At 40.2% G+C, this 25,633-nt stretch overlaps 1 protein-coding gene across 8 annotated transcripts in view; it reads right to left on the bottom strand.

Annotated features, from left to right (window-relative positions):
* FGGY (FGGY carbohydrate kinase domain containing) overlaps nt 1-25,633 on the bottom strand; it is a 439,174-nt gene that overhangs the window by 57,705 nt on the left and 355,836 nt on the right. Inside the window, exons 16-17 of one of the 8 annotated variants that reach the window (XR_003116446.1) lie at nt 6,539-6,631; nt 4,870-5,586 (exon numbers count right to left, since the gene is read on the bottom strand). The exons of the other annotated variants lie outside the window; for them this stretch is intronic. The gene's annotated coding sequence lies outside the window, so the exon portion shown is untranslated. Of the gene's footprint in view, nt 1-4,869; nt 5,587-6,538; nt 6,632-25,633 lie in introns of those variants that run through there. 8 annotated transcript variants of the gene reach the window in all.

Here is a 25,633-nt window from a genome sequence, read left to right as displayed (position 1 = left end):
GGAATCTGCCTTTCTCTCATTCTCTTCTGTTTCTGTAAGTGCTCATACATCTGAACATATGCGCACATATACACATTCCTGTCTAGCGCGCATACTCAGAGTAACTACTGCGTAGGCTAGTTCAACAGCCTGAGAACTTCTGAATCATGAACCAGAGCAATTCTTGTCATCTTGATAAAACATGTACACAATCATACTCCAATACAACTACAACAAAAATAACAAATTGTCAGGCCCCATAAGCAGAAGCCTTGATTTAAACCGTAGGGTCCAGTGGGCACACACTGGATGTGAAGCTCCTTAAATAATGGCTCTGCTAGCCTAAAACATATCAGATGTTCCTTTAGCCTTAGCTCACCCAAGACATAAACTATGTGTTCAGGGGAAAGCAAAGTCAAATGACTCATGACAGAGTTTGTTTTTAGTATGAATTATTTTTTCTGGCTCCTTGCTTTTAAAGACAGATCCTTTTCAGATGGGCTAAAGCAAGGACTGCTGGGAGCTGGGCTCACAAGACTAGCCTTCCTATTCTTCTGCAAGTTAGAAGTAGATGCCCAGGGAAGGAGAGTTTATTTCCCATTATGCTGACTCCCATCATGCACTGCTGCTTCTTTTTCCTTTCAAAACTGTGCAATGGCAGCCTTGTGGTAGCTGGGTGACAAGGTGGAAAGAACACTGGATTTGGAGTCTGTGAGATTGGAGCTCCAATTCCAACTTTGCCAGTTACTAATCGTGTGATGCTGGGAATGTCACACGACTTTTCTGTTCTGGGTTGCCGTTTCCTCGAAGATGAAATGGGTATAATGAGTATTGCAATGGATTGTGGTGCGGGCTCAATGATTTAACCTTAGTGCCTGACACATGGAAGGCACTCAGTAAATAGGACTGGACAGAACCCCTCAGGACAGAGATGGTATCCTATTTACCCCTGTATCCCTTGTGCTTGTTGGAGAACCAGGCAGAAAATACCTGAGGAAGAGAGGCAGCAATGAAGGGCTGCAGGAATAATTGTGACAAATAGTAACAAACATTCTTTGTATTTATCATGTGCCAGATACTGTTCTGGCTGCTTTACATGTATCTCATTAATTTTTACAAATAACCCTCTGAGCAGAGGATTCCTATGTGGAGTATAAGAAAAGGCAACATCAGGAATAGCCAACTTCTCAGACCACTTTAGAATAACAGACATAAGTGGGGAAGGAGAATAGCAGCAGTGTGTCCAACAAAGGTGGTTAACAGCCAGAACCCTTCCAAGGGTATAGCAGATAAGGACAGCTTCTTAAGGTACTTCTTAAGGTACTCTGGAGGAGTGAGTGCCCCAGGACAGAGCTGTCATCCACGGACTATGAAGAAGCTGCCCACCTGGTGCCCATATACATTCAATACCTCTCCCTCCTCAGCAGGTATAACTAAGATGAACACAAAATTCTAGAGCTGATAGAGACTAAATTTAGACATTGCCTGGCATAGTTCCACTTTACAGGTTTGAGGATGGCTAGTTGCTCAATGACACACAACAAGAGAGTAGTACAGCAAAGACTAGAATCTGGTCCCTACTTTCCAAAGCGGCTTTCCACCTCTGGCGTCTAGACCACAGTAACAGCCTCTCTCTCTTCTATGCACACCCTTGACATTTTAACTTATTTTTTCACTCATTTTTTACCCCATAGTTCTCATCTAAGCAATGTTCAGGATAAAGAACATTGGCTATCAGCTATACGCAGTTCCACTGATAAAGCCCTCCCTAGAATAAGACGAATGCCTGGCCTTTTCTCCCAATAAGTCACTGAATAATCTACTTGACAAGCACATTTTTGATAAAGATATAGGTCTCCATACGAGTCTGCCTACATGGAAATAATGGGCAGAATGTGGAATAGTAATTTCTCAGGGTGAATTAATAAAAATGCCTTTTGGCTTTATACCTCTGAGATAGTTTGGCTCTGTCTCCCCATCCAAATCTCACCTCAAATTGAAATCCCCACGTGTTGAGGGAGGAACCTGGTGAGAGGTGATTGGATCATGGGGGCTGTTTCCACTATGCTGTTCTCATGATAGTGAGGGAGTTCTCACGAGAGCTGATGTTTTAATGTGGCACTTTCCCCTACGCTCTCTCTCCTACCGCCTTGTGAAGAAAGTGCCTGCTTCCCCTTCACCCTCCGCCATGACTGTAAGTTCCCTGAGGCCTCCTCAGCCATGCAAAACAGTGAGTCAGTTAAACCCTTTTTGTTTTTAAACTACCCAGTCTCAGGTAGTATCTTTATAGCAGTGTGAAAACAGACTAATACAACCTCCATTTCATGAGCTGCCTCTGTAACATGTGGGAAAAAAATCACTCACTGATTCATTCATTTATACATTCATATACTCATTCATTCACATTTTCATCCAGTACACAATTGAGTTCACCTCTGAGTTCATGAATCCTTTGTTCCCAAGGTTTAAAATTCTGCACACACTCTCTCCTATTTCAGGCCCTCTACACATACATACCCCTCTCCAAACACACACACAGGCAGACACACACTCACTTTTATTTACACTTCCAAATCCTGACTGGACTCAACTGTCACTTCCTTTGGAACATTTTCTCTGTCTCCCCAAAGCTGAGGCTTAGCACACTGTATTATGCTATTTTATGGTATTTCTCTTCTGCAATACTGTTGGAAACTTGAGAGCAGGGACTGTATCTTTCTTGCTTAGAATTTTATCCAAGTAGAGATAGATGGGCCTAGTACGAGTGGTTGGCACATAGATGGCACTCAAGCATTTACTGATAAAATGAACGCAAGAAAGAAAAATGACTGAAGAAAGATTATGACATAAGCTCTGTCCTCAGTCAATTTCCAGTCTAGTGGAGAGGCAGACACACAAAAAAGTCACCATACTTGTGTGAAGTACGATATACAAGGTCTGTTCAGTGCTGTGGGGCACTGAGGATGAACTGTGCTGGGATTCCACTTCTGCCTTATGTTCATCTTATCTGACTTTGCAAGATAAAAATGTGTGGGGCTATGGGTATATATGGAAGATACTCAGGGTATAAGCTTTCTTAGGCCAATTCTCTTGCATGTGTCTCCCTATCCCCAACACTCCCGGTGGATGACATCTCAGGATTTTGCAATTCCAAACCATTTCTTTGAGTTCAGTGAAACCAGAGTCTGAGACAGAAAACACAAGAGTGCTGGGAACAGAGAAAGGAAAGAAACAGGAGCCCCACAGTATTCTCCTTACTCAACACATTCCAGCCTCCCTGCTCTTTTTGCTTTTCTTCACACAAGTTCAATTCATTCCCACTCCAGGGCCTTTGCACTTGCTGTCCTCTTTGTCATTTGGGACTCACCATGAACACCCCTTCCTCAGGAGGGCCTCTCTCCTGCTCACACAGTCAGCCATTCACACCCAGTCTGTCATTCCATTTTTGCTCCCTGATATCACTTTGCTTTCTTTCATAACATTTCTTGCCACCTGAAATCAATGTTACTTGTTGTGATTGCTGTTTCTTAGGATCTTCCCACCTGAATGTAAGTTCTGTGAGGGCAGGTGTTGCTAGACAAAGCTAGAGACACTCAGTGAGGAAAGAACACAGGTATCAGACAGTAAAGGAGACCTGCACACTCCAAAGGGAGGGCAGGCTAATGGGGCTAAGCAAAGTGACACTGACTCCCAAGCAGTTCAAGGAAAAACTAACAATATAAACTCTTACTGCACACAACCTATGATAAGCTCATGCGCTCCTTTGTTGAAGTTTCCTTGTTGGAACACAGAAGCATTCCGTGAATGTGGGTAAAATTGGGATAATAACAGTTCCTGTCCCATGGTGACTGAGTTAATTCATGCAAAGTGGTTAGAACAGTGCTTGGCATATAAAAAACATCAATAAACGTTGCCTATCGTCATTGTCACCATCATTATTTACAGAGAGATATGACAGATAGGTAACACTGGTCTATAAGAATTATATGCATTGCTGTGCACTGTATTTGCTTTTTCTTTTTGAAATGAATCTTAGAATTTCTACAGCGTACAAAGTTAAACATGTGCCACCTATTTTGAACTTGATGTAGTACAAAAACAGTTTTATAAGAATTGTTTCAGTTTTTATATAATCAAATGATTTTAATGTGTTTGTAATAGATACATTTATGATTGCTTTGATCAAGAATTTAAAAGTTTCAAGACATATAAACATGGAGAAAATGTAAGGGCTCTGAGAAGCTAGAAGAAATAATGGTATCAGTGGAGAGAACAAATAGACAAAAAGTCTGAATGACAACTTTATAAGGGTGAATATGGATATAGAATATTGTACAAGGCAAACAGAAGAATTGGAGATGTAAGAAGCAAGACATTCCCACAGGACAGCAAGTCAAAGCAGTCATCACTTCTCTGCAATCACCGCAGGACATGCCTGTTACAAAGGTGAGAACAGCAGGCAAACTGTTGCAAATAAGAACAGGAATTAAACACGTTAATAAATACGATGTTGTTTTATTAATAACTTTAAAAATCTGCTAGAATACTATATGTTTAAAAATCCGCTATAATACTATAAACTTTAAAAATCTGCTAGAATACTATACTCCAAGTTTGGCTAGTTCTTTATTTTTTCAAAAAAAACCTCTTTTTATTTACCTCCTTTTTTCGTTTGCAGATTGGAAGCCTGGAAAGTAGAATTGGAAACGTACCTTGCCCAGGGTACCATGTACCTTCTTTCTCCATCAGTCCCAATGACCCACAAATACTTTTTCTATTCATGTCAAAAGAGCAGAGGGATTGTTTTTGAAAGAGATTTTAGCAGCCCATGCAATGTTCTCTAGAGCCCCGAGGTGGCACTATTGCAAAACTAACAGAAGCCTGAACCATCAAAAAGAAAAAGTATCTTTAGTATGAAACACTTTCAATAACTGCACAAAAGGCAGACATCATTTAATACAGACACTACAAACAATTTAGTATCTCTAACAGAATTTTAAATTTCCTTTTAAACTCAAAGACTCACCCCAAGAAGAAGAAAAATATCATTTTTTAGCCAGAAAAAAAAATCTCAGAACTGTTCTTTCTCCTGACATTTACAATGAAGGACTCAGCTGAAGCTCATGATACTAAGAGTTTGTGGTATAACCTGTTTTATAATCAAGATTGACTTGATAGTACAAAAGAACTAGCTTTCAGAGTAAAAATGTAAGACAGTAAATGAGGGCTGGCTGGAAGGAAAAATGTAGCTATGTTAGTTTGATACTCAACCAAAAGCTATAATCTTATTAAACATATTTAAACATGGTTTTCATTTAGATTTGGCAGTTTGATTAATGGGGATGTATTAAATAATACCTGGCTGCTAAGAGCATATTTAGGAATCAGTGCCACATAAAACATACAACATGTACAATTCAGTTTCATTATTATTTAAGGTTCTCTGTTCTCTTAGGTGTGGGCACACACATATTAAAAATTAAGTACACACGCTCAGTGTATGCTCAGCGCTTTTAAAGGGCTTTCTCTTTAAACAGAAACATGAAATGGAAAATGAACTCAACTCTGGTGAAAGGTAATGGATTCAACCCTTTGGGGACAGCTGTCCTGTTTATCAAAAGGAAGGGGAGAGGTGGGTCAGAAGCAAGAAAAAAAAAATTCCCAAGTGGTCAGCAAAGAGAGAAACCCAACTTCAGAGGGGAGCTGAAATCAGTTTCTACACCCAGGCTTCCTTCTTTGTCACAGTTGAGAGGTCGAATGAATGGTATGTTTAACCATGAGACCATGGGGGAATTGAGATGCTGACTGATTCCCAGAGCATTATAGAAACACTTTGGTAACGGGGGTGTGGGGGTTGCGGGGGAGTGGGAAGAAGCATCTGTAGTTTTTCTGGGCATAATGCTAGGTACTGACCAAGGGGTGGGAACTGGGGGGGTGGGCATGGTTCTGCCTAGCTGGGAAAATAGAAAATTATGAAGTGAAGGACCAACTACCATAATAGAGTTCTACTCAGTGTTTTTGATGAGAAAGAAATGATACATATGACATGCAGAACATTATCAATAAATCAGCTTTCTCTCCTTTCAAATGACATGACGTTCCCTAATAATCTTTGGGCTGGAACAAGACATCTCAGAGAAGCCAAAATGTCATATATCACATTACATTTCTAAACAACCCAATGGGACAGGTTATAGTAGTAGTAGTAATATTTTAACTTTGGAAACTATGTTTAAATCCAGAAAAAATACAGAAAGCATCTCATCACTCAGAAGGAAAAAAAAGGCATGTTTTTTTGATAAAAGTATTATTATCTCTATGTCCAGATTACACAACTGAGGCTCAAAGAGTTTAATCACGTTACCCAAGATCACATATTAGTAAATTTCAGAGGTAGGACTGGAACCCAAGGCTGTCTTATTTGAAAATCCACTTTTAAAATCTTCAACTCTCATTGCTTCTCTGTGACTGACTGAAGACTTGGACAGAAGAAACAAAGAAAATAGGGGGTGATGTGGAGGGGCACAGCATGCAATTCTGTTTACCTCTTGTCACCTACTTGCAAAAGACTGGAAGAAGAGAGTCTGATTTCTTCTCAAATACCTCTTCCCATTGCTGCTATCGTCCACAACTGAGCTATCTATTTGCCCCACTGGAAAGAAGTCCCAAAAATGTTAAGCACGCCGAAGTCTTCACAGAGATGATGGTTATAATCAGCAGACCACAGAGAACAAGCTATGTTGCATTAAGAATACAACCAAGAAGGAAGGAAATTCTGATACATGCTACAGCATGGATAAACCTTGAGAACATTATGCTAAGTGCAATTAGCTGGTCAACAAAAGACAAATGCTGTATGATTCCACTTATATGAGGTATCTAGAGAGTAGTTAAATTTACAGAGACAGAAAGTAGAATGGTGGCTGCCAGGCGCTGGGGGAGGGGCAATGCAGAGTTATTGTTTAACTGGTACAGTTTCAGTTTTACAAGATGAAAAGAGTTCTGGAGATGGATGGTGGTGATGATTGCACAATAATGTGAATGAACTTAATACCACTAAACTGTACACTTAAAAATGGTTAAGATGATCAATTTTATGTTATGTGTGTTACAAACAAACTAACAAAAGAATACAACCAGGACCATCTCCTCCAGTGGTGATTTACAATTATGTACAATGTTCTCTTGCCTGGCACAATATGAAGCATGACCTTCAACATTTTCAAATTTTTGGAAGTAAAGGTATTTTTGTGGTACTTCTCGCCACTTTTCTGGAAAGCAGGATATCTGGAGGTAAAGGTGTTTTTTTTTTCCACATGTAATTTTACATTTGCATGTTTCATAAGGATGCTCGTCCTGGTTTGATCAGCAATGAGCTCTCTGGCCATGCACAAAGCACTTCCCCTTTCTGGGTCTCAACTTCCTCATCTGTAAAAAGAGGGTTCCAGCTCTCAGTTCAGATTCCTATTTTTCCAAATGCTAATAGTGTCTACACTCTTAGGCACACATTGCTTATTACTAACACTCATCAGATCTTTTCTGTGAGCCACTCATCATTTCAGAAATACCTGCACTTGCTGCACTTTTCCTGGGGGCTAGACAGAGAGATGAAGGACACAGTACGAGGTAGGCAGACAGAAAGAAGACAATTGGTTGGGCGCGGTGGCTCACGCCTGTAATCCCAGCACTTTGGGAGGCCGAGACGGGCAGATCACAAGGTCAGGAGATCGAGACCACCCTGGCTAACATGGTGAAACCCCGTCTCTACTAAAAATACAAAAATTAGCCGGGCACGGTGGCGGGCGCCTGTAGTCCCTGCCACTCAGGAGGCTGAGGCAGGAGAATGGCATGAACCTGGGAGGCGGAGCTTGCAGTGAGTGGAGATCGCACCACTGCACTGCAGCCTGGGCAACAGAGCGAGCCTCCATCTCAAAAAAAAAAAAAAAAAAAAAAAAAAAGAAAAGAAAGAAGACAATTGAAGGGTGTCTTGGAAGGAGCACTAGACTGGGAGTTTGATGCTATGAGGTTTAGTCCTGGGCCCCTGCCACTTGCTCACCATGTGACTCAGGAAGGAAGAAAGCATTTACTGGGGACTTTTATGCATGAGGGACTTTTATACACATTATCATACTATTTCATATACTTTAGTAATTCAGGTCCTATCTTCACAATTATTTTCTTTTCCCAAGTACTATCTATAGTATTGATTAGTCATAAAATATTTTTGTAAATTCTGGGAAAAAACTTTTCTTTTTAAAATTGTCTCAAGCTAGGGAAAAATGTTCATGAAAACCCAGGTTTAATGCTAGGTACATTTTTTCTAGTATCTATTAAAATGAATATTTAACCATTAGAAAAAAAATATCTGTAAACCAGTATGTAGAATGCCTGAATGTCACTGGTGGTGTGTGTGTACATTTTGGAAAATGCCACTTGATCTTACTTTATCTCCATTTTTGGCTGCTGGTGCCCATGGAATTCAGCAACTCATCCAATTTTGAACCAGCAGAACTCACAGCAATGTACTGGTTCATATTTCTCTCACTTTTAGAATGAATATGTTCTAGAAAGTTGCATGCACAGAACTTCCATGATTTTTAGATTTCATAGATGGCAACACTTCCAAAATGACTTGGGACACTGACATATGGATAGAAAGTTTTTATTTTGCCAAGAAGAAGCTCAAAGTTTTCTCTGACAAGTAATATATATATGAAAAAAACTCACAGGATTTTCTACATCAAATGGTTGGGAGACGGACATCTCAGGATAATATAAGTCATTTAAGAAGAATAAAATTAGCTTAAGGAAGAATCCATGACATTCTGCTTACTCTCCCGTATTTCTGACTAGTAAAAACCCTGTTATGAACTAGCCACGGTCCAGGCTCAGCACTGGCTAACCACAGTGTAATGGGCTTTGGAATCAGGCAGACCAGAAAGTCCTGGCTTTGTACTAACTACACGTACAGCGTTGGGAAACCACTTATCTCCCATGAGCCTCAACTTCTCATTTGTAAACTGAGGATACTGCTCATTGCCGTCAAGATTAAATACAATAAATTTGTAAGATGCCTAGCACAGTCCCTGACTCATTGAGTAGGAACTCATTAGGTGGTAATGGCCACTTAATAACTTTTCCCACTCTCATTGCATGTACCAAGAAAGGCTGCCATGAGGATACAATATGGAATGCATGGGCGAGTGTGCTGCAAGTTCCTATGGGTCGCACAGCTGTAACTCCTCCTTTGAGTCTCCACTTAGAAGTTATTTACCCTGGGAAACTCTCCTTGACCCACCAGGTTGGGTAAGAAGCCCCTGCTTCTAGTGTCAAGGCACCTGTCCTCTCCATCTTTTCACTTGTCACTACAGTAAAATTGGTGGGCAACTTTTCCCTCTCCCCAGTAGGCCCTCCAGAACTCTGAGAGGGTAGGGAACATACTAGTCTTGCTTGTCATTGTTTCTTCACCATCTAGCACATAGTCACTGCCACATACAGAACTCTTTTAATTTATTAAATAGACATATGAATTGATGGAAGGATTAGTAGGAGTTTTCAAACCTGTTTTGTGGTACTGCGCTTAATGCTTGATTGTCTTGGCTATGGGCTTACATCAACATTTCCCAATTTTGGTACTTGAAACTTTAGCAAAGTAAGATGCTCCATGAAAAACTAATTCTTCGATCAAGTAAATTTGGAAAACACCATACTCTATATGCCTACCCAACCTGAGAGATTCACAATGTATGTTTACATTTTAAAGTCTTAACAGATGTCTTACTATGAAGACACCTAGTTACAGCTGGGTACTGTGAAGGGCATCCATAGTCCCAGCTACCTGGAAAACTGAGGACGGAGGATTTCTTGGGCACAGAAGTTAGAGTACAGCCTGAGCAACATAGTAAGACCCCATCTCTTTAAAAAAAGATGTCTAGTTATCTTGAACATCATAGCAGTTTTCAAACTAAGTTTTTTCCAGAAATACTTTTTAATATATCAAAGAAGACTCTGAGAAATCCTAGCCTGTAGAGACCTTGATCTCTGAGAAATTATTTGTCATGGTTTGTACCAATTCTTTGTCCTGGTTCTCCTTTTCCCATTGAAAACTTCATAGCCAAGAATCAGAGCAGGCATGCATACTGGGCATGACAAAAAGTCTATGTAGACAATGGAAACTTTGAGAAAACTGATAGACATGTGAACCAGTCCAGGAACTGACCAAAAATATTTTGACATTAACTATGGAGGTCCTCACTTGTATCACATGGAGCTTTCAGTTTTTTTTTTTTTTTTTGTTTGTTTGTTTGTTTTGAAACAGGGTCTCACTCTGTTGCCCAGGCTGGAGTGCAGTGGCATAACACTGGCTCACTGCAACTTCTGCCTCCCAGGTTCAAGCAATCCTCCCACCTCAGTCTCCCGAGTAGCTGAGACTACAGGCACACGCCACCACATCCAGCTAATTTTTGTATTTTTTGTAGAGATAGGTTTTCACCATGTTGCCCAGGCTGGTCTCAAACTCCTAGGCTCAAGGGATTTACTGGCCTCAGCCTCCCAAAGTGCTGGGATTACAGGTGTGACCCACCAAGCCCGGCCAGCTTTCCCAGTTCTGTGAACGTATATGACTTCAATTGCTCTTCCTCCTCCTCTTCCTTCCTCTTCTTCTCATTCCCCTTCTCCTTCTCTACCACCACTACTATTACCACCAGCTTTCACAGTTCTATGCACGTATATGATTTTCAATTGCTCTTCCTTCCTCTTCTTCTCCTTCCTCTTCTCCTTCTCCACCACCACTACCATTACCACCATTAATACGTATGACACACTGCCTGTCCCAGGCACCGTTCTAAATGTTCTCCCTGCGTTAGCTTACTTAATCATCACAACAACCTTATGAGGGAGGTGCCAGTGCCACCTCCATTTTACAGAGGAGTAACTGAAGTGTAGAGAGGTTAATTAAGCCACAGGTTTGTAAGATGGGTAGAATATTTTACAGATTTACACTAATAAATTTTACTGATAGAAAACTGAGGCTGAGCACATAATTGATGCATTCAGATGAAGCAGTCAGATGAAGCATCCGTCAGATGAAGCAGTCTGTAAGTAGCCATATCCATATTCCGATGCAAGCTCTTTCTGGCACATCAAACTGTCTCTTGGTGTTAATAATATCTTATATTTGTGAATTACTTTATAGTTTACTAAGCACTTCCACATCTTTTATTCAATTTAAATCTTCTGACAATACTCACACAAATATTATCAATCTTTCAGATTGTGAAATTGAATTTCAGAGAGTTCCCACTACTGGTAGTAATAATGATGATAACATTAATGATAACTATCTTCTACTTTTGATGAACTGACTTGCTCAGGGCAACAGAGCTTAGCATGGGCAGATGTGGGGCTCAGACGCAAGTCTTCTGATGCCAAGTCCAGAGTTTGTTCCACCCTTGAAAGATGGGCCTCTCCAATATGACCATAGCACGATTAGCCTAGCTGCGGCAGAGGAGAGAGGTTGACAGCATCAGCTTGGCATTCAGTTGGCGTGGCTTTTAAAGTGGCTCAACATCTGCCATCAATTAGACTTCCTGTTGCCATGGTGATAGTTTGTTATTGCTCGGTTGATAAGATGGCCCATGCAAGAAGACTATCTTCCTCTTTTCCCTCCCACTCTACAGCAAAGTTTCTCCCACTACCCTTTTTTTCTTGTCTTCTCATCTAACATAGTGGACCTTTTGCCATATGATAATGATATAGTAGTTCCCAAATTGGGAACCCTGTTGGACTCCTGATGATAATCTTTGGAGTTAATGAGAATTTTTTTTTCCCCATTTGCTTAAAACAAAGGCTTTGTCAGACCAACTTTGGGTTAATTCATCTCTGACACTTCTTAGCTCTCCGATCATGAACAAATCCCTGGACCTTATTTTTTCATTTGGAATAAGTGATAAGAAAGCCTAACTGGCAGGGTAATTTTGAGAATTTTATATAATAAATACAAAGATGTCAGCACCGAGTTTAGAATGTAGTTATGGGCAAACAAGAAATGACAGCGGTTGTGATATTTAAAATAATAGCAATGATTATTTACAAAGAGGTGAAATGAGACAGAGATTTAGAGTTGGAAATTCGGGTCATTTACTTTCATTCATGTATCAACAATTCTAATTTTTCCTTCAATTGAACCTGTTCTTTTCCTTTATAGCACTTAACCCAAGATATATTTATTTGTTCTTATCTTTTTCACTGTCTCTTTCAGTCAACTGCAGATGTGATCAGTATTAGGGCCATGGTTATTTTGCTTATCATTGTACCTTGGGGGTATTGTTGAATGAATGAACACGTATTTACCAAGGAGCTACTCTATGTCAGGCTGCGTGTTCGCCATTGGAGATACAAAAATCACTTGAGCAAGATTCTTACTCTTGAGGCATTTGCATAAGGGGTCTGTGAAAATGACAAAAATAAAGTAAGTGAGGCCTTCATCTTTGAATCCAAAAGGGTTTTTTCTTTACAAATCCAATGACATAAATGGAATTAAATCTTCAGTAATCTTCTAGCACAAAGGACGGATGTGGGGGTGGTATGGATATCTCAAGGCTCTAAGTACCAAAAAGAATTCAGACTGGTAGTGTTAAGTCCCCAAAGTAATCAGACTTTCCCTTTGAAACATACAGTTAAAAAAAAGAAAAGAAAAGAACAAAAAAGAAAGGGAAGGCTTTTCTGAGGGCCAGCTCATTGACTCCTCCCAGAACAGTCTGATCCCCTCTGCTAGTGAAGCAAGAGGTCAGATCCCCAGACGGAAAATCAATCTCCAAGAGTGGCTGGTTAGAATTTCTAATTCACCAGTGCCATGACACACAGTCTGTTTTCAGCCAAGGAGAATGAGGCCCAGAGGCTTTAGCTTCCCCAATCCACTGTACATTATCAGGCTGAGCTGACACCCCTCCCTGTCTGGAACACTCAATGTTTGACAGTAACACAGACAGGCACAGTGATCCCATGGTGAGGGCCCTCCAACCTGCTTTTCTCAAGGTACGCTAGGCTATTTTGAAGTTACTTTATTATTGAATTACTAAATATCATTATTAAACATTTTAAATATTTTGGGTTATTTCCTTTGGAAAGATCTAGTCCAGTGCTTATGTTCAGCAAAGATCCTCCAAGGCTGCCAGGCAGTGGGGAAAGAGGGTGTGATGGATAAGCCAGAGACACAGTTCACCTTCTGTTTTATATATTGGCCTACCAAAGGTTCCACTGCTTTACATTTTTGAAAACCAGAATCTGATTCTTTCAGTTTAAAGATGAGGAAACTGTGGCCCAAAGAGGTAGATCTCTTGTTCCAGATCATACACTGAGTTATTAGTAATAGAACAGACTCTAATGACTGGAGAGTCAGTCTTTGAAAAATTAGAGCAAGTGAGAACCGTTAAGGAGCAGTTTAGAGTCAGAGCTAATGTGCACAAGTAAAGTTGTTTCTGGAGACACAGGTCAGATTTTACCTGCTAGCGACTTTAAATCTAAGTCCACCCCCAGCAGTGCCACTACTTTAAGTGCCTGGGTTTCTGTGTAACTAGTCACAGGTGGCTGCCTTCTTAGCCAGCTTCAGGGAGATTACAAATTCTCTGTAAAACTTCACCTCCAGTCTGGTACAACACACATGTATCCAGCACCAACTACTGGCTAAGGACGAGTAAGACTTGGACCCTTATATGGAAGCTCACATTTGAGTGAGATCAGCAAATATGGCAACATCTAAGGGCAGTGCAAGAGATGGGCACATGGGGGTAGGGCCGTGTAGAGGTGGGCCTGACCAAGATGAGTTTCCCAAAGGAGCTTTATAGAGATGGGTTTCAGTATTTAGAGTGAACAGACCAGAGTCAGAATCTGGGTTTGTATCTGAGCTTCACCTCTTACCAGCTATGTAACCTTGGGAAAGCGTGTGGCCTCTTGGCGATTCAGGTTCCTTGTGTGCAAAGTACAACTGATATCAGGATCTCACTGGACCATTGTGAGGACTAAGTGAGCTAATAACCAAAAAGTGCCTAAATGGCAGCTGGCACATACTAAATGAATCCCCTCTATCACTTTTAGGGTCCCCTTGAAGACAGGAGTCCCAGCGCCCCACCATACTATAATATGCTGGAAACTCACTAAAGCCTGTTGTTTCCTAGTCATTGAAACGCTTGCTTCAATTTCCATTTTAGGATTTTCTATAAATTTCTCCTCCAGCCTCTGCAGTGGTTAGTCAGTTTACTGAGATGAAGACAACTGCTGTAGTTCAATTATCCAAACCAGTCTGGTTTGTCAAGATCCCTCTTCATCAGAGACGCTGACAGGTGAAACTGAAAGGGCCAGCTTGGTAGGAATTTCACTGCCATCAATGCTATCCAATACACAGGCTCCTCTCTAGGCCAAGATGTCAGGGAGGGGGCTGGGGAGGGAGGAGGGAGTAGATTTTGAGCTGGTAGAAAGCAGCTTGCTCCCCATCTCTCAATGACATTGCTTCAGAAGGTGCTTTCTCCATCCTGAAATTCTCAAATGTGTTATTTTATAACACCCTATACACAAATGAACTGTAGTGAAAGAGGATAGCATTTTAGGGGCATTTAAAGAGTATTCCCTTCTATTTTAGAGACTCTTCAAAACTGTGAGAGATGAGTAATAAACTTTTATTATTACTCACAGGCTGAACTAATGTACAAGCTATTTTTCTTAAGCAGAAAGCAGTATTATCTAAGAAGCACTTAATTTTTTTTTTTTTTTTGTAAGTGAGACTATCAGGTTGCAACATTTTTTAAAAAGACAGTTAAAGGATAAGGGAATACTGAGCAAAAAGTACTACCAAGACTGCTGATCAAATTCCTAACTAATCTGTTTGTGGTTAAAAACCCCACCTGTAAACAACTGTGGTCCTATCTCTCCAACTTTCTCTTTCACCACTCCTGAACTGGGACCCTTCCCAGGAGTTACCATTGATCTCCGTTCTGTCTGCATCTGTTCCTTTGCTCTCACCAGCACCTCTATCTAAAAAATCCTTTTCCTGCTGCTTCTCCTCCTGTCCTAAGTTAATGTTTCTACACCAGCCCATTTCAAGCCCCATTTCTTACACAAAGCCAGGCTTCTCTTTCCTGCTGGTAGTCACTACCAGAGAGTAGATTATGCAACGGCGCTCTCTGGTTTCAGGTCACTTTATATATACTTCTCTAACCCAACTGTCTGTTCCTGGAAGATGGGGAACCTGGCCTTGCTCCCCAACCTTTTAAAAAAATGTCTAGGCCGGATGAGGTGGCTCACGCCTATAATCCCAGCATTTTGGGAGGTCAAGACAGGCAGATCACCTGAGGTCAGGAGTTTGAGATCAGCCTAGCCAATATGGTGAAATCCTGTCTCTACTAAAAATACAAAAATTAGCCCGATGTGGTGGCAGGCGCCTGTAATCCCAGCTACTTGGGAGGCTGAGGTAGGAGAATCACTTGAATCAGGGAGGTGGAGGTTGCAGTGAGCCAAGATCATGCCACTGCATTCCAGCCTAGGTGACAGAGTAAGACTCCGTCTCAAAAAAAAAAAAAAAAAAAAAAAGAAAGAAAGAAAAAAAAAGAAATTCTAAAAAACACTTGGTCCTATACTACATATGGTCCAGTTCTTAGAAGTCCCCAAGTGGAAAGAGCGTGTGCTTGGGGACAGAAAAACCTGCATTCAAATTCCAGGTTGAATATGAACGTTTGGTGTGACCTTGGGTAAGTTCCTTTACTTTTTTGATTCTGCTTTCTCATCTGTAAAAAATGAACACAATAAACTTTCCACCTAAACCTGTTCTGAGAATTAGGTGAATAAGGCTGAATATTGTTTCTGTAAGGTCATTTCTACAAGACCAGGGCAATATGAATTATGTATGCAGTTTTCTTACTATCTGCTTTGAAACTGACAAAAAGCTTAGAAAACCCTGAACAGATGTGAGTCCAATAAACATAGGTTCTAGGACATACAGACTTAAGTTGCTAAGACCACTACTTAATAGCAGTGTGACTTTGGGCAAATCTCTTGCCCTCTCTGAGCCTCCATTTCCTCATTTGGCATATGAGAATAATCACATACCTATTATAGTGACTTAGCTAGAATAGTGAATGGTCCAGGGCTGTGGCTCAAGAAAGAGGTGTTCCTATTCCTTCTGACTAGACACTATCTTGTACTGTGCTTGGCTATGACTTGGACTCTAGTTTTGTCTCTTCAGAGAGGGGATAAGCTACCTGAGGCTCTGGCCTCAATGCCAAACTCAGTTGGGTGTATAGGCAGTATTCATCAAAGATGCTTAGGTCAATTTATTGTCTTTTGGGCTTTAGTCAAAGTGAATTTCTCTCCATGATAACTGGCCATCCCTTCTCCAGTTGGCTTGGCTCATTCCAACACGGAGAGGAGGAGAAGTGAATTCTCTATAAGGACTACCTTTTCTTTTAGTATTTAAAAACAACGATATCAGTCAGAGTCCAGTCAGGGTAGCTGAAACTACTCTAGGTCTTTGAACAGGAGGAATTAAATATAAGAAATTAGTTTCAGCTGGACGCAGTGGCGCACGCCTGTAATCCCAGCACTTTGGGAGGCCAAGACGGGTGGATCACGAGGTCAGGAGATCGAGACAATCCTGGCTAACACGGTGAAACCCCGTCTCTATTAAAAAAAAAATACAAAAAATTAGCTAGGCATGGTGGTGGGTGCCTGTAGTCCCAGCTACTCAGGAGGCTGAGGCAGGAGAATGGTGTGAACCCGGCAGGCAGAGCTTGCAGTGAGCCGAGATCGCGCCACTGCACTCCAGCCTGGGCGACAGAGTGAGACTGTGTCTCAAAAAATAAAATAATAATAATAAAAAGGAAATTAGTTTCATTGGTGACAGGAGACAACTAGAAGCCAAACAGGTTGTTGAAGCCACACAGCAGTTACCAACAGCAGACAGATGCTACCCCTCTTAGGAATCAAGGGATGACAGGAGGCAGTGGTGTGACCAGAGCCAGGAGCAGGGAATGTCAGTCTAGAACGGAAACCAAAGAAAAGCTGAGTGGCCAGAACAGGGACCTGAGAAAGGCTGGGAGCTGGAATCAGATAGAAGATGCAGCTGCTGCTGTAGTGAATAGGAGAAAAGACCTGACTACTGCCTGCACATCAGTCATTCTCCCACCAGTATCTCCCATTGACCAAGCCTGCCCAGAAGACAGGTGCAAGGGAGCCTAGGAAGTGTAATACACAGCAGAGCAGGGGAAGGAGCACTCTCTGAGAGCAAGCAGGCAAAGGACCAGCCCAGCCATCTTTCGGTAATGTACGTAAAGCATTAATACAGCATGTGATTTATAGTCAGCTAATAGTAATGATAGTTATCATCATAAATATTACTATAATTTTGTATACCTCTCATTGAGAGTTTATTCATACCAGTAACTGTGCCAAATACTTTCTACATATCATCTCATTTAATTTTCACAACAATTGCATGAGGTATGTGCTCTTAATAGTCTTATTTTTATACAAATAAGTAAGCAGGCTTAGAGAGGTAAAGGGTCTAATTTAGTGCACAGCTACAGGACTGAAATATGGCCCAATTTATTACTTATAATATGAATCATACTGCTAATAGTAAAAGAGAGGGTACTAGATAAGCTGAACATGAAACTCCTCTCAATTACTGGAGACCTATATCCAGGGCTGAGAGCCTAGAACACTCTGTGAGCATTAAGGTTGCCCTTAAAAAAGTAGAGATTAAAAAAAAAAAAATAGAGGAGAGCAGACTGTCTTTCAGGGAAAATATTTCATAGGGTAGCAATTGTCCAAATGGAGAAAAAAATAAATCACTTAATGTGGTTTATAAAAGTCCACAGCGTTCTCTCTTAAAGGCACCAGGGTATTTTTGCTATGAGGATGCCAAGTTCAGCAGTCTCTGTGGGCTTGCTGTTTACTGACATTTGATATGCTTCAACATCTGTTGCCCTTCTTGATTGATGGGTGCTTCATTTTAGCACTTCTCTGATGCCAGGCTGGTACAAAGCTTTAGTACTGAGGTCCTATGAGACACTCCTAGGTCAGTAACACAACTTTGTTTGCAAAGCTAGCCAAGGGAAAGAATATTCATGGGAAAAGGTGAAGGGACATGCTATCTATCTACCAAACTGGGTATTCTTGGTATCCCTGAGTTATCAAGTGACATCTCCAAAAAGCTATAAACCCAGCCTATCCTAGACCCAAAGTCAGGTTTCAATGTCATGATCTAGGCTCTCAGCAAGGTGGTATATAATGAATTCTGCCTTCTTCTATAAGAGTTCCATGGAATGATTTCTAAGTTCCTTTTTAAAGAAATAAGTATTTTAGAATTTGGTATAAGGAAAAACGTGCTCTCTTTTAAAGAATTGGTATACTTCTTTGACTCCACATGACTTCACATGTTTCCCGGTTTTGCCTTGCTTGCATGGAGTTCAGTCAAAATAACCCCCTAGGGGATTGCTTGAACAGGTGTTTGAGGCTGCTGTGAGCCATGATTATGTCACTGCACTCCAGCCTGGGCAACAGAGTGAGACCTCATTAAAAATATAATAATAACTGCCTAGTCCAGGTCAGAGACCATAGATCAGCCAGATATGTCCCATAGATATTTGGTGTGGCACTCACCAATCTAGAGTTAAACAATCTGATTTTCAACATCCTTTGGCAGTACTTTGAGTACAAATATTAGTATTCATACTTTTCTAGTACTTTTCTCCTACCTGATACAGAATCAAATCACCTTGTCCTTTGCTGGTATCGTCCCATGTTTGTGTGTGTGTGTGTGTGTGTGTGTGTGTGTGTGTATTTTCCTCTTTTTACATTGTTTCTAACTTGTGAGTTTTATTCCAGTAACCTATTTAGTCACTTATTGTATGCTTTCTTAAATCCTTTATGGAAGCAGAGTATGAATGACAAATTAATTGTTCTGTTCGCTAAGCAAAACTGCCAAGATCAGTGCAACAGCTGCATTCCTACTGCATCCTAGGGCTAATGCTCTCTGGTGAGTCACTTCCGCCTGCTCTACCTGCCCCACCTGTCAAAGGGTCACCATAGCTGTAGGCTCTGCCCCACCATTCCCTCAAACAGAAGGAAAGAACTTCTTCCTCAATAGTGAGTGAGAGGTCTGGACATACTTGAGAAGCATCTACCCTATTTCTAGCATGTGACATGCAAATGTAGCTATAGGTGCCCTCCAAAGCACAGGGCTGTGGGGAATATGCAGAGGGCAGGGCTGGAGCCAGCCCACTTGAGTTTAAACCATCATTCAGCCACTAACCGTCTAGGTGATCTTAGGTGAGCTTTTCAATAACTTGGTGCCTCAATTTCTTGCTTAATAGAGTGGCACAATGATACCACCTACCTCATAGGGTTGTGGTGAAGATCAAATGAACACAGGGAATGATAATAGTACTTTTCTGCTGAACAGGCATTGTGTTAAATGTGCTTTCATTCACAGAATCTTTGCAGAAACTCAATGGGGTAAGTTAATATGGAACTGAGCTCAGAGAAATTAAGTCGCTTGCCCAGCCAGGTGTGTTCACACAGCTAGCAAGCCCAGGAGATACCACCACTGTGAGGTTCAGCAAGGTGACTTAGAGGGCTACTTTCTGCTGCTCCATTTGATTTCTTCTTACCCTGCCTGTGATGGACTCAGCTCACTTACTCTTTCTACTCCTTACCCCACATACTTGGCAGGTAGTTGCTAAAATATCACAAGACTGAGGAACCAGCCGTCATTACTAGTATTTACTATGTTGAGCTGAAATGGAGAGGTATTTGTCCTGGGTTGAGGCCCAAGCTCTTTCTTCTGCTTTCAGAGGAGGCACTTTGCTGCAAAGATGAAGAGCATAGGCCTGGGGGCTCCCACGGTGCCCTGAGTCCTAGCTCCATCACCAGCCAAAGGCTGCCTCCTCTTGAAGACTTTCCCAGCCCTCTTAAGACAGTGGAAGTCACTCCTCAAATGCTCCACCATTCCATTACAGAGTAATTGCAACTTAAAGAATAGCCAACATTAATAGGACTATTTTGCTTTATATGCAGTAACATGTTTACTCCTTACAACATGAGTTACAAGATAATAGATCTCTACTGTTATCTTTTACAGGTGAGGCCTCTGAGACACAGAGAAACTAAGTAACTCACCCAAGGTAAGTGGCAGAGCCAAGATTTGAGCCCAAGCAAATAGTCTTTGCCATTACCTTAGACTTTTTCACAATTGTATTCATCTGTGTCCAACCTCCCCCCACCAGTAGACTGGGAATTCCTTGGGTACTGACATTGTGTCTAATTCTTCCTTGTCCTGCTACTGTCTAAGGATGTTCCTGTCACATGTAGGCTTGTACTGATGAGCTTTGGCTTAAAAAATGAAACAGCCATCCTCATCACCTACTTTGAATTGAGGCCCCCACACACGACTTTTCCAGATCTAGTCCACTGTCATCTGTCAGCCAGGCTATCACAGCCCACCCAATCTCCAGCAGCGGAGGAGAGCAGAAAATGCATCCTGGTATCACAGGAAGGACCTGAGTAAAAGGTGCATTAATGGGGGCAAAAACAAGCCAGCAGAGTGATTAATTTGGCTTCCCCTTCAATATTCTGTTTATACAAGTTCATTATATAGCACTTAATTACTAATTTGCCCTACTTAAACCAAGAGTGCTTTTAATTTTTAATGAGATAAGGGAAGAAGATGCCTTTACTTAGTAAGGAGCAGCTATGTTATTTCCTTCTTTTGTTTTGCCCAGCCAATTAATAACATTTCTAAGGAAATGCATCCCTCTCATGAATTCTTTCTCCCTATCTTCTTCTCGACCTCCCAGGTTTAAAAAGAGATGGCAACAGACAACAGCCACTTAGAAACAAACTGAATTCATCTCTGACCTGGCTGGCTGGGCTGGGCAAGGCCTTATAACATGGAGTAACATCATATTCACAAACAGTGCTATCTGATTTGGGGGGAGCTGGGTTGTATCTATTCCCCGGAATCATGAATAGCATATGTATACAGAACATAGTCATAGGTCTCCATATAAGGCAATCCTCCAACAACGCTGCTTTATTTCTTGGTGTTAATGTCAGGTAAGTTTAAGCACAGTCCTGGGATAGCCTACAAACAGTGAGGGGCATGGACTTTGGAGTCAGATCTGGACTTGAGTGCTGGCTCTGTCACTTGCTAGCTGTTAGACCATAGGCACATGACTTAAACTTTCTGGGCCTGTTTCTTGTCTGTAAAGATGAAGTGAATTATCTAACTTGCAAGAATTAAATGTCATCTAAAGTACCTTAGCACAGTGCCAGGCTCAGGATAGGTACAGACAAATACTTGTTTTCTTCTCTTTAGCAGAAGGTAAGGTAGGAAAATCAAAGCAAAGAAAGGGATTCCAGTGTTTTTATCATTACCTACAGAGCAAGGATTCTAGTTCAGTGCTATTCAAAGGGCCCGTCTGTAATGGTGAAAGCAGTTTGCCCCAGGATGTAAGCCAGCACACCGATTCCTTAATTGAGAACATCCTGCTATGAATAAAATGACAGCTGAACTAAACAGTACACTTGGTGACATAATTGATTTACATTCTGATGCAAGTTCCTTGTTTCACAGCAAATCTGAACTAACCATTTAGAGACTGTCCTCTAGCCTGCAGACCACTCTGAATAGTCCAGGCTGGGTGACTCAGTTGAATATCTCCCAGGGCTTCTGAAGATCTTTTCCCACCCTCCTCTGAGCTTAGAGATATGGCCTTATACAGAATACATCAACAGGTTCCCTTGCTCTCTGACTGATTCCAGCCAATGGTGAGGCTGGCAGGAGATTAGAGAGAGGAAGAATAGAGGGAGAATAGGGTTAACAGTGCAGCCCTTTTCTTCCAGGGTCACTGTGCAGTCTCCACACAGCCCTCTTTTCTGGGCTTCCAGTAACTGCACTGTTCGCTCGCCTCTACAGGCCCAGCTGTTACAAACCCCAGGGTCACATTCTCCCAGTGATTTCTCTGTCTCTATGACTGCAATTTTGTAAACAGTCCCTCTTTTAAACACTCTCAAATTACTCTAATTTGAGGGTGCCTTCTATTTACCTGTGAGGACACCAACATTTACCAAAGGGATATTTTGATATACATTTAAATTCTTGTCATCTATTTCTGATACTAGTTTTTAAAATAATGGTAATCACTTACCTCCGTAAGAGTCCATTTCCAGTTGTGGCTGAGCTGAACAGTCCTTGGTTTGGGAATCTCAGGTTAGTACTTGGATTCTGGCTCTATCACTTTCTAGCCATTGGCTTTGGTAACTCACTTACTGTCTCTAACCCTGTTTCCTCATTTGTAAAATTATTATAATATTATAGAAAATGTCTTTATATACAACTTCTTTTTCTTTTTTTTTTTTTTGAGATGGAGTCTCGCTCTGTCGCTGAGGGTGGAGTGCAGTGGCGCGATCTCTGCTCACTGCAAGCTCCGCCTCCTGGGTTCAGGCCATTCTCCTGCCTCAGCCTCCTGAGTAGCTGGGACTACAGGTGCCTGCCACCACACCCGGCTAGATTTTTTTTTTTTGTATTTTTAGTAGAGATGGGGTTTCACCGTGTTAGCCAGGATGTTCTCGATCTCCTCACCTCGTGATCTGCCCCCCTCGACCTCCCAAAGTGCTGGGATTACAGGCGTGATCTATACAACTTTTAATATGGTATAACTTTTTAAAATGTTCAAATTTCTTTGAAATGCATACAATTAAATACATGCTACTCAAGATTCTGATCCTAGCGCATGCTAGTTTTTTATTATTCACTGCAGAGGATCAAATACCTCTGTTAGGAAACTATAATTATGATTTCTTTTGTTTTCTTCTGCATATTCTTGATCATTTGCCTAAATGCTGCTACTGAAACTCTTTTAAGACACTGTACCTTCCACACTCTGAATCGAACCTCAAACTTTTTCTAGTAGTATGTACGTGTATATGTGTGTGTGTGTGTGTGTATTTTTCAAGGCAATTTTCGCAATCACACAATATTACTGATTTAACTAAAAGCCTTGTCTTTTCTGATCTCTCATTTGAATCCATAGCTTAATTTACTGTGTTGAATACTATATAGCACGGATTTCATTGCTATTCACCAGTTATTTTAGTGTAAAGAAAAAAAACCCCATTTCTAGTTTATTCCAAAAGGAACGTTTATAATAAAAAGTAAAGGCATAAACAGTAATTAGAGTGAGGAATTAATTACTGACAGGCACTTCTTTCTATGAGATAAATCTTAAACATTTTTGTTTAGGTTTACATCAGTATGAAGTACCCTATTTAACAAAATCAAGTCAAACAGGTAAATCTTATTATAGAAAGAGAGTTCTGTAATCCTTCAAAGTTTCTAAGAACTTAGTAGATGTTTAGCCATTGGTTGCTTTTATAAAAGCCCAATTCTTACATTCCTGAATAAAAATTGTAGGGGGGAGGTGAGAGAGATATTTGGGAAAATACGTTTTGTTAGCCTAAATCTTTGTGTTAATAACAACAGCATTTAAGTATCTTTTAATTCAAGTTCTTTTAGTCTATTAAAGTACTCCTTAATCTATTGTACTTCATTATTGAAGTATCTTTTAATTCATGTTCTTAATTAAAGTGCTTTTTATATCTACCTAAAGAGCATAGGTACCTTTTAAATCTACCTTTTTATGTCTATAAAAAGTAAACAGGCATATATTATGATTAAAAGCAAATAAGTAGAGCAAAATAATACCAGTGAGTATGGTCATTCTCTGGGGAAATGAATTAGAATATTTCCATACCAAAGAGGTCACCCTGCTTATTTTTATTTCTGTGTGGGACACTCAACCAAGGAATGATGACAAATGTGTAATGCTATTTTTTATAAACCATACCACCTTGTGAGAGGTGTCTGAGTTGCCATCGTGTACTTCCCTAGCAATGTGTATGTATTTATAGGATATGGTCTGATGGAATACAAAGAGCATGGGCTTTGTATTAAACAAGTTATACCACATTTCTGTGCTTCAGAGTCCTCATCTGCACAAAGGTCGCTGCTACCAACCACTGGGTTGCTTCAAGGACTCTAGAATGACAATAGATGGAAAGTAACAGGTCCTGTTTTTGGATCACTCTGTAAGGAACAGGAGAGTCAAATGATATGTATCTTATATTGAAATAATTTCATTAAAAAGTTACAATTTTCAGCTAATGTTTTGACTTTTATATCCATGGTATCATTCTGCAAACTGGATTGGAACCAGAGGTTTTATAATTAATCAGAACTTGATCTATTTTTGTTTTATTCTGTTTTTTTTTTTTTTCTTCCCCGGAGGGGTCGAGAAAACTCTTAAAAAAAATAATGTATTGTTAACCAGGTGTGGCAATAAGGGTAATGAATGTTAGGTCCAACTTCATATTCTTAATTGAATTCTTCTTTCAATGATTAATTATTATGCCCTTCCAAAGTTTTCTGTTGACTTTCTGAGGGACATTGACATATGGGACAGGATACTCAGAAAATTCAATCAGTAATCTGAATCTATTTAATTAGGAATCAGAATCTCATCCAGAAACACATGCTTAAGCAGCAAAGGGCAAAAGGCTACTAAAAAAAACAAAAAAAAAAGCTGATAATATCAGGACCATATGTGAAATAAGTAGGATTATAAGAGGCTTGGAGATGAAAGCTAAACAGAACTAAAATGGAACTAAAATCCATGGCAAGAGATTCCTTATATACAAGAAATGTAAACCCTGAGTTTTCAGACCCTACTGATGGGAGTATAAATTATTACTATGTATCAGAACCCTAAATGTTGGGCACACTTTTTGCTGGAACAATTATATGCCTCTAATTTTATTTTACAGAGATAATTTAGGATGTGTGCAAACATTTAGTTACAGAGATGTCAGTTGCAGCATTCTTTAAAACAATGGAGAAAACCTAAATATTCAAGTCTGGAGGACTGGTGAAATAAGCTATAATATATTCTATCAGGTAGAAAATTATGCAGCCTACAAAAATGATAAATAAAGAAGGTTACTACATATTTTTGAGTATAGGAAAAAGGTCTATAAAGATAAAACTTTATGCATTGTATAATATGTTTTGTAATTTAAAACTATAAAATGATTTAAAAATATGTACAAAAAGACTAAGAGAACAGAAACCATAATATTATATAGTTAATAACTAAATAATTTAAAATATATTATTTTAGGATAACAAGATAAATGTTTTCATATTTTCTTCCATCTTAATTACATTTTCTTTTGTCCCCAATGAACATGAAATGTTAGTATTCCAGAAAAAGAAAAAAAAAGTGCAAGTAAATTAAATTTAATGCACTAAGAAATGGGATGGTTTCATACTTCTGAACATCTAAGTATTTCAGTTTTTCCTAACCTCTGGAAACTAAGATAATGATAATCAGCTTTATTTTGCAAATAGCAAAACTGGTATTTATGGTGACAGAAAGCCAAACAGAGCTAAAAAAAAAAAAAAAATCACAGAAAGTTGACTCTTACAAAATAAAACAGAATGGGAGACATGCTGTACACAAAAATCATAGGCTCTGAAATGCAGAACAGGTGATAAGTATAACTGGCTCTAAATGAAGTGAATTTCATGAAAAAGAACAGAAGGAGA

This window comes from Theropithecus gelada, chromosome 1 (genome assembly GCF_003255815.1).
Source record: "Theropithecus gelada isolate Dixy chromosome 1, Tgel_1.0, whole genome shotgun sequence".
Taxonomy (NCBI): domain Eukaryota; kingdom Metazoa; phylum Chordata; class Mammalia; order Primates; family Cercopithecidae; genus Theropithecus; species Theropithecus gelada.
The sequence above is the reverse complement of the archived record's forward strand: the minus strand, read 5'-3'. Positions and strand labels throughout refer to the sequence as shown.